This window comes from Papaver somniferum, unplaced genomic scaffold (assembly GCF_003573695.1).
Source record: "Papaver somniferum cultivar HN1 unplaced genomic scaffold, ASM357369v1 unplaced-scaffold_57, whole genome shotgun sequence".
NCBI lineage: Eukaryota > Viridiplantae > Streptophyta > Magnoliopsida > Ranunculales > Papaveraceae > Papaver > Papaver somniferum.
In genome coordinates, this window is record NW_020648415.1 from 761,895 (window position 1) to 771,564 (window position 9,670).

At 37.6% G+C, this 9,670-nt stretch overlaps 1 long non-coding RNA gene across 4 annotated transcripts; it reads left to right on the top strand.

Annotated features, from left to right (window-relative positions):
- The first annotated feature begins 3,885 nt into the window (after positions 1-3,885).
- LOC113343302 lies at positions 3,886-7,184 on the top strand. Of its 4 annotated transcripts, none has more exons than XR_003357141.1 (7): positions 3,886-4,135; positions 4,253-4,297; positions 4,638-5,655; positions 5,827-5,898; positions 6,057-6,106; positions 6,386-6,421; positions 6,679-7,184. It is a non-coding gene; the product is annotated as an uncharacterized LOC113343302 (long non-coding RNA). The 4 variants fall into 4 exon arrangements; XR_003357142.1 differs by having other exon boundaries at positions 4,638-5,573; XR_003357143.1 differs by having other exon boundaries at positions 4,638-4,787; positions 5,364-5,898.
- The last annotated feature ends 2,486 nt before the right edge of the window (positions 7,185-9,670 follow it).

Consider the following 9,670-nt stretch of genomic DNA (forward strand, 5'->3'; position numbering starts at 1 on the left):
ACCGTTTTTGAAAACGCCTTTTGATGAAGGGAGGACTTTCTTTCTTTTTTCGTCATACAACGGTTAGCCAGACGGGACTGTTTTTGATTTGACGTGCTAAGATGAACCTGAGATGAACTCAACTGAACAGAGCGATTTAGTAGGATTTTTTCCGAGAAACTCCTCGAGTTTAATACACAATCAGGAGAGGTTTTCTGATCTACAGAACTATGAGAATGATTTTCAGAAACAAGACTGAGAGTGCAATCATAGATTTCCTCAGGACAATAATCAAGAGTATTCATCCATGCTTTAGTTATCTCTCTTACCTCAGTTTCAGGATTTTTTGAAGAGACTTGAACACACATAAGACCAGTTTCATTAGTACGGCTCTTCTTGGTAATCTTATCCTTTATATTGACTAACGGAGTTTCCTTTTGAGACTTTCATTTACTACGTCTGAGAATTTTCTCAAGTCTTTGTATAAACAAAGACAACGTAGAAATAAAACAATTCTCGTTTTTTTTCTTTCGTCAATTTCGAATGACAAGACTTATGATCAGGAGAGGTGACACGGTTGCCAATCGATTGATGATCGTCTCTTGCCATAGATTCACGATCGAAAATTCGAATTTTTCCGACAAGTGCGTTTCGCGAAAGAGTATTAAGGTTATTTCCTTCAACGATGGCATGTATTTTAGATTCGTATCTAGATGGCAGCGATCGGAGGATTTTCATCACAATTTCCTTTTCAGGAATGGTCCTACCCAATTCACATGATGCATTAACAATTTCAGATAGTTTGTGATAAAAATCGTCGAACAAATATTCTTCTGCCATATAAAGGTCTTCCCATTCAGAATTAAGGTTTTGAAGCCTAGCTTCCTTTTCACTGGGGTTACCTTCGAATACTCTTTCTAATGTATCCCAAGCTTCTTTATACATAGTGCATGATGCCACATAATGTCTAAGGTTTGGGGTAATAGCATGCAGAATGACATTCAACCCGTCGGAGTTTTGCCTTGCAACAACTAACTCGGCAATATTGTACATACATAAATTTTGGTACAACATCTCTTTCCACAACAATGGGAGTCGCATAGCCATTCACAACACATATCCATGATTGGAAGTCAAGCGACTGAAGAAATGTGCGCATTGCAACTTTCCACCATAGATAATTTGAGCCATCGAGGACTGGTGGTACGTTAACAAAGATAACACTTCTGTCCATAGAGTCAGATCGCTACAAACACAGACTGGTGAGGTCTTTAACGTGTTTTCCTGCTCTGATACCAATTGAAAAAACGGGGGTCTAACAACACCACCCAATATTTCGCTTAGCAATATGTATGGACTAACTCCGAAATACTTTTCTAGAGAATCAACCAGACAGTCAGACTCAATCTAGATAAAAGTATCTCAAGGAGTTAATATCTCTCTCTTGATTTGATTTCTACTCAAGCTAAAATCAATGACGAGTCTTTATCAAATACAAGGAATAACTTGGACGATACCAAAGACCAATGTCCAAGGATCAATCAATATCAATCAACAACCAAAGGTTGGATTTCCAATTGATGATCACGAACGCACAACCTGTATTATTTCTATTATATAAAATATAATGCGGAAAATAAATAACACAGACACCAAAAGTTTTGTTAACGAGGAAACCGCAAATGTAGAAAAACCCCGGGACCTAGTACAGATTGAATACACACTGTATTAAGCCGCTACAGACACTACCATACTGCAAACTAACTTCAGACTGATCTATAGTTGAACCCCTACCAATCTCCCACTGATACAAGGTACAGTTGTACTCCTACGCCTCTGATCCCAATAGGACACTGCGTACTTGATTCCCTTAGCTGATCTCACCCACAACTAAGAGTTGCTGCAACCCAAAATCACAGGCTTGATAATAAACAATCTGTCTCACACAGAAAAGTCTATCAAAAGGATAAATCTATCTCCCACAGATAAACCCTAGGTTTTGTTCCGTATTTAGATATAAAATCAAGGTAACAGGAACCAATTGATAATCCAGACTTATATTCCCGAAGAACATCCTAGATTAATCAATCACCTCTCTACAATCCTTCCTGACTACACAAGCGGATTGTCGAGGAATCACAAACAGTGAGACGAAGATGTTTGTGACTTTTTTATCTTGCCTATCGGAGAACTATAGAAGTGAATCAATCGATTGTACTCGTACGATAGAAGATGCAAGATCATATCACACAACTATGATAAAAGTAATATCGGTCTGGCTTCACAATACCAATGAAGTCTTTAAGTCGTTAACTCGAGTTTAGAGAAGAAACTCAAGAGTTAATGGAGATCGACTCTAGCGAGCGCACTAGTAGCACACATACATGTGGGGATTAAGTTTTTCTCTAGCTAGATGTATCCTATATATAGCCTTTCAAATCAGGGTTTTTCCTTAGGTACAAAGCAAACTCTATCCATCGTTAGATGAAAATCTGATTTATATTCAAGCCAATATCTCTCATCCGTTAGATCGAAAGACATAGCTTGTCACACACACTTGGGTACACGTTTACTGGGTTTGAGAAAACCATGCCCAAACGAGTACATGTATGTTGGTTCAACATGATAACCCAAAAGGTCAACCATATGAGCATCTCATATTAATCATGTTCTTCTTCACCATAACTAGTTCAATTGACTCAAATGAACTAGTTAAGAGTTGTTCAATTGCTATGAGATCTTATGTAACTACACAAGACACAATTGAAACAAAGATGATTCGATTCGATTAGAATCGGGTCATGAACATTATAGCCACGGTTTGCATAAAGCATTCCTTAATAATTAATATTTCATGTTCAGATCACATCTTTAGATCATAAACTCTTAAATTCACAAACAAGTTCACGGACTTAAGTTAATCGGTTGAGTTTTCCAAACTCAGCAGAAATTCTCGGGTCGAGAACTTCCGCCAGTTCGCGGACTTAGCACACAAACGAGTTTTGAAAATCCCAGCAGAAATTTTCGGTCGAGAACTTCCGTCAGTTCGCGGACTAGGTTCGCGGACTTGGCAAGCCGATTCCACAATCCTACCGATTTCTCTTGACCAACAAAGTTCGAAAATATCGGTTCAAGGAATACATGGTTATGTAATCTAAACTCTCATTTCAATCATTGAAACATTCTCAAAAGGCGATATTCAGTTGTGAAGAACAACGTACCTTTCTCGTCAGAGAAATTTCCAAAGTGATTGTAACTTTCATGACTTTCGTCACTAGGTAAAGATAAACCTGATCAAAGCGAAACGCTTTACCAACACATGATTTCGAGTAAAAGATAAGCAATGAATAGTCATCTCGAAATATCAAGTGTATATGATCTAGTCTATATAGCATACGACTTTTGTCTCATAAGAAGTAGGAGAAGAATAGATAGACTTTCGAGTGATAGATAAGTTCAAGTCTTCACATACCTTTTTGTTGATGAAGTTCCACGGTTCCTTGGTGTAGATCTTCGTTGTCGTTGAATCACCATGAAGCCCTTGAGCTCAACTACACTTTTGCTATCCTATTCCGAGACTTAGCTAATAGGCTAGAAATCTACACCAAATTTAAGGATTAGTAACTAGAATTCGCAACAGCTTTGCCCTGTTGTGAATTTTGAGTTGCGAATCTGAGTTGCAAAACATTTGCAACAGCTGGACCTAGTTACAAAACTCGTAACTGTTTAACTCTGTTACGATTCACAACTGAATTGAGTTTTACGCCTGCGACTCGTGAGTGTGGCATCCCACACTTTTAAGCTGACTCGTTTTCAGCCCATTCAGTTGTTTAGTCAGCTTCAAAACTGATTCGTGTTAGATAAACCCCGACCGAGATATCATTCTTCATTCTCGTCTCTCTCTCGTTCTCCTCTTATTAGGGTTCAACATCTTCTTCCTGGTTGGAGGTTCAATAATCATCGATCTTTGTACACACAGGGTGATGATGACAATAATGATTATCAGAAATCTCTCTCTTCTTTTATCTTTCTTATCTGAATCTGATTCAATTTGTCTCTCGTTCTCTTCTCTATTACGAGAAACCCTGAGCTCTATTGGCCAAATCATTGTATTCTTTTAAAACCCGTACCAAAAATCCAGTAGCCAACAGTTGAGGTATGAAGATCCGTCGATTTATTTTTTGATGATTTTATTTTTGTTCGATTTTGACCTAATTTTTGTTTTTTTAAAACTTTTTTTCATTCCTGGTTTTTTCCTTTACCCTTTCTCCAGATGAATAACTAATGAACAAGAAGAAGACTTTTGGAACTTTAAAAGGTATATTTTCTGGAACTCTAACTCTGTTTCTCTTCTTTGTTGGTGTAGATGTTCAATTTTTGGTGTTTTTTTACTCTATTTTAAAATCGGGTTTTTCAATTTGGGGATTTTTTACTCGATTTTCAATTTGACTGATGAGAACCCTGATCTTTTCAAGACATGGTACCCATGAGATGGTTGAGGCTACATGGAATTGCATCTCTTTACATTTCGTCTATCTGCTCAAGTGTTCTGTTCTGTTGCCAAGATATCCTTGATAAACGTCTAGAAATTTACATACATTTTGGTGTGTGGATCAGTTATTCGGTCTAAGCTTTGTTTTTCACTGGTGATTGTACAGATTGTGGGATGTAAGGAGTGGGAAGATCATGCACACAATAGAAACCAGTTCACCTGTGAAAAGTACTGAAGTTAGTCAGGATGGTCGTTATATCACCACCACAGATGGTTCCAATGTTAAATTTTGGGATGAAAATCAGTAATTTAACTAGTATTGTCCCTTCTCTTTATAAACCTCATACATACATGGTATTTGATTGTTCATCTTGCTGCTTTTAGTTTTGGACTAGTGAAGAGCTATGAAATGTCATGCACTTTGGAATTGGTTTCAATGGAACCAAAGCATGGCAATAAGTTTGTAGCTGCTGGAGAAGACACGTGGATAAGACTGTTTGATTTCCATACAGGCGGGGAGGTTGTTGACTAGTAGAGTATTTAACAATTTATGTATCAAAAGTCATTGCAATTTCGTTGGTATTCTTAACCGTCACTTTGAAGAGGTAATATCATAAAAATATAGTGAATTAAGAAAACAACAGAAGAGACTGTTCCTGCTAAATCATAGAAACTCTGTTAAGGTTAGCCAAAATCCAAATAGAGAAAGAATAAATTCTAGTCCTAATCTGGAACGGAAAGGACAAGAAACCCGTTCTTCTCCGTACAAACTATTGGCCATGCTCACTGCTTGTTGCACATATTATTGGGTTGAACTGCACTTCAGAATTTAGTTGTTGTCTGAATGTAATTATGATTTTTAATGGTGAAAATGATTTATGGTTTGGTGTAGCTTGCAACAAGGGTCATATGGTCATGTGCATTGTGTGCGGTCATGTGCATTATATGCGGTTTGCCCCTGGAGGCGAACAGAATTTAGCATGTAGGTCTTCGACCCATGACGAGAGTGATTCCGCTCTTGCAAATGTTTTGGGTGGGAAGGACAAGTCAATCGGCGAGAAAACTTTATCCATCAAGTGTCATTTCTGACTGCAACATGAAAGTATGGTGTTCTCTTGAACACATATCCAGTTCTTTGGCTGAATGTAAAGCCACAACTGCATTCTCATTAGGCATAGCATGTGGTAAATAAGTCATGTTAGACTGGAACCTTGTTGTATTATTCTTATTGAATGTTGAGTCTAGGTTCGGTTTGAAAGTGAGTAAGCAAATTCATGTCATACCAAAAGTACTCGAACATTGAACATCCCTTGTTTTCCTTATCATATTTGTTTGCCTTTTTGTCTGTTTTACAGGAACCATCATGGTTTGAGGCATTACTGGGGTCTCAGAGTCCATGGACAGCTCACCAAGATCTGGATTTTCAGGTTGTGTGTTCTGAATGTTGGCCCTTGATTTCAAAGTACAGGGCAAGTGATAGTGAAGAAACTTACATTTGTGGTTTTCAGTTTTTTTTCTTCCTTTTTTTTCAATTTGTGTTGCTCGACTTTGATCAGCCTGCTGACTTGTGGTATTGCTCTTCTAGGCAGCTAGAATCACAAGCAATGATCTATTTCTTGCACCAGTGAATCTAAGGTATATACCTACAAAAGATGATTCTTTTTAACCCGTGGAGGAAATTTTTAGTCTGTCTTTCTTGATTATTTAGATTTGGTAATGTTTGTTTTCTTAATCCTTTAGAATTTTGATATTCAAATCCGATTGTGTTTTTTGAAATAAAATTTCTTTTTAGTTTGATTAATATGGAGTTTTTTGTTGTTATTGCGTTCAAATGTCGTTCCAAGTTATAGTGGTATATGATGATTGTGTTTACAACTGTTATGTCAGATTCTGATTTTCTTTAATATATTGCAGGAGTAGAATAAGTCATTAAGCAGTAAACATTCTCAGGTAGATGCTTTTCTCATCTTTTGTCCCTTAATCCCTCACAATTGTTCGACTTTTCCTTTTTACCTCAGATTATTAAGCTTGTAGTTTGGTTAGTATGTATAGAAGTTGTTTCATTTCTCTGTTTAGTAATTGTCTTTGTACAATAGTTGTTATTCATATCTCTAATGGCATGAAAATTAAATGTTGTATATTAGTTTGTTAAAGTTGGATTCGATGGGTATCCTATGTATTCTTAACAACTTCTGTTGTGGAAACAGGTGCTCCTTAATGTATGGCTTCGCATCTGCAAACGCCAGCATCGAGAACAAGAGTTCATGCTCCTTAGGTAACTTGAAGAAACTTCAAGATCTCAAAACCCAGAGAAGAAGAAGAAAAATTCTTACAGAAAGATGTGGGAACCAATACATTAGCAGCAACAGCAGGGAATAATATAGGGAAAGTTTTGCAGAAGAAAGGATACGTTATTCTTTCTCTTTCATTGAAGCTCAAGGCATCTTCTTTTGTAATTTCTTGACATGGATTTGTGATTTATAATTACGGATTCCTATTGAATTTTTGTTTTATCACTAGAATGGGTAATTGAATCAATTTCTAATGTAAGTCGATGTTTTATCTTATTTTGTATTGTATGTAACCGTTAAGCATGAAGATTGCTTAACGGAGTAGAAAGCCTAGATGTTAAATTAAAGAATAAGGTGGTATTCTATCACTTTCTTAAAGTGATTGTTGTTCAATGTGTTTGGGTTGTGAGGGCAAGTGAAAGCCTGGATTATAGGTTTGACCTGCTTTGACTGGTCAAAACCACTATTTTTTTGTTGTTACAAAATGTTCGCAACTGCGATAATCAGTTGCGAAACTCTAATTTCGTAACTGTTTAGAATAGTTTGCAACTGGTGCAACTGTTGCGCCGGCCTTAAGTCGTAACTGACACAAACAGTTGCGAAATTTTGACGTGGCGTTGCCATTGAAAATTCGCAACGGCTTACGAGCGTTTGCGAAATATTGCAACATCGACTTTGGTAACAGAGTTGCGACCCCATTTTGTCTTCCGTTGCGAAACATAAAATTTGGTGTAGTAGCTTACCTTGTCGAACAACTTGCTACCGCCTCTAGGTTGAAAAGTACAAATTAAAATTGGAGGGAACTTCACTCTGCTTCAAGTAATTCTCAAAGATCCTGAAAATGCGGGGGTCTAACAACCACACCCAACAATTCGTTTGGCAATCTGAGAGTACTTACTCCAATATAATTTCTAGAGAATCAACTAGACAGTCAGACTCAATCTAGAGTAAAGTATATCAAATATCTTAATATATCTAACTCTTAATTCAATCCACAATCAGCAAATAGAAACTACGAGCCCGATTGAATATAAAAGGAGTTACTTTAACGATACCAAAGACCAATGTTCAAGTGTCAATCAATGTAAATCAACAACTAAAGGTTGGATATTCCAATTGATTGATCTTAACGCACAACCTGTGATATTTCAATTATATAACAAAATATAATGTGGAAAATAAATAACACAGACACCGGAATTTTGTCAACGAGGAAACCGCAAATGCAGAAAAACCCCGGGACTAGTCCAGATTGAACACCACACTGTATTAAGCCGCTACAGACTCTAGCATACTACCAATTAACTTCGAACTGAACTGTAGTTGAACCCTAATCAATCTCACACTGATTCAAGGTACAGTTGCGTTCCTTAAATATCTGATCCCAGCAGGATACTACTCACTTGATTCCCTTAGTTGATCTCACCCACAACCAAGAGTTACTACGACCCAAAGTTGGAGAATTGGTAAACAAATCTGTGTCACACAGAAAAGTCTATAGATTGAATAAATTTGTCTCCCATAGAAATACCCAAGAGTTTTTGTTCCGTAGTTTGATAAATCAAGGTAAACAAGAACCAATTGATAAACGGGACTTATATTCCCGAAGAACATCCTGGTATTATCAATCACCTCACAATAATCTTAATCGACTAGCGAAACAAGATATTGTGGAATCACAAACGATAGGACGAAGATGTTTGTGATTAATTTTATATTACCTATCGGAGAAATTAATCTCGAGTCAATTATTTCAGTTGTACTCAATACGATAGAATCGGGAAAGATCAGAACACGCAACTACAAAGAAAATAGTTAGGTATGGCTTCACAATCCCAATGAAGTCATTGAAGTCGTTAACCTATAGGGTATCCATAGAAACCTAAGGTTAAAGGAGAATCGATTCTAGTTATGCAACTAATAACACACAATAGGTGTGGGGATTAGTTTTCCCAGTTGTGGATGGGGAAAAACGGGTCGCCGGTTTTTCAAGAAAGTGGAAAGTCGAGCATGCTGTAGAGATTCCTCAGCCGGGCAAAATGTTAATCCTCACACAGATGCACCGCTGCACAGGGGGTGCTTATATTCGGGAAATCAATCTGTATGACTCCGGGATATACCAAGACAATGGACGTTCCAGAGTCAATTCGGTAGCAAAGAGGAAGATGGGTTGATCTGTAGGAGGGAAGCTGAGAATTGTGTGGGATCAGTGATGATCGAGGATTGTGGGTGTGTTGAAGGTTTCTGCAATAATGTGAACTGATAAGTTCTGATGGATTGATGAATTCCTAAGAGTGATAGCTCGAGAAATTCTACGTAGACGAGAGTCTGTCTTTTCAATCATGGTTTCATAGACTTATTTATATTGTCAGAGTCGTGAACACCTTGATCCCTGTAAGTGTGACGGTTTCTTGAGTGAAAGAGTGGGAAAGTGGGAGATCGTGGTAAAGTCAGTTCCATGTCGTGTGGAGACTTCTGATCGTGCACCCACTACTTTGCTAACTCCTTCAACCGTTTACACGACTTACGCACATTTCTCTTTGTGGATGAATTCACGTTCCGCAGACCTCCAGAACAAAACCCTACGTGATATCCCCCATTTGTGACGTGATTGATGTCTCACAAGTCATGGAGTCTGCAGGGCAGACGTGTTTTGATTAGTCAATTGTTGAAAATGAGTCTGAGTTTCGTTGAATCGAGCATGAATGATGAATGCTCAGCAATTCACGGATTGAACATGTAGTTCTCTGAAGGGATGTCAGTATTGTTGATTCACTAATGAATTACTGACGAGCGACTGAGCAAGTATTGCTCAATTCTGCGAATTACTAAATATTGAGGATTTGATGAGCAACTGAGCAAGCATTGCTCAATTCACCAAATTAGTGATTTTTGATAGTCTGTCGTG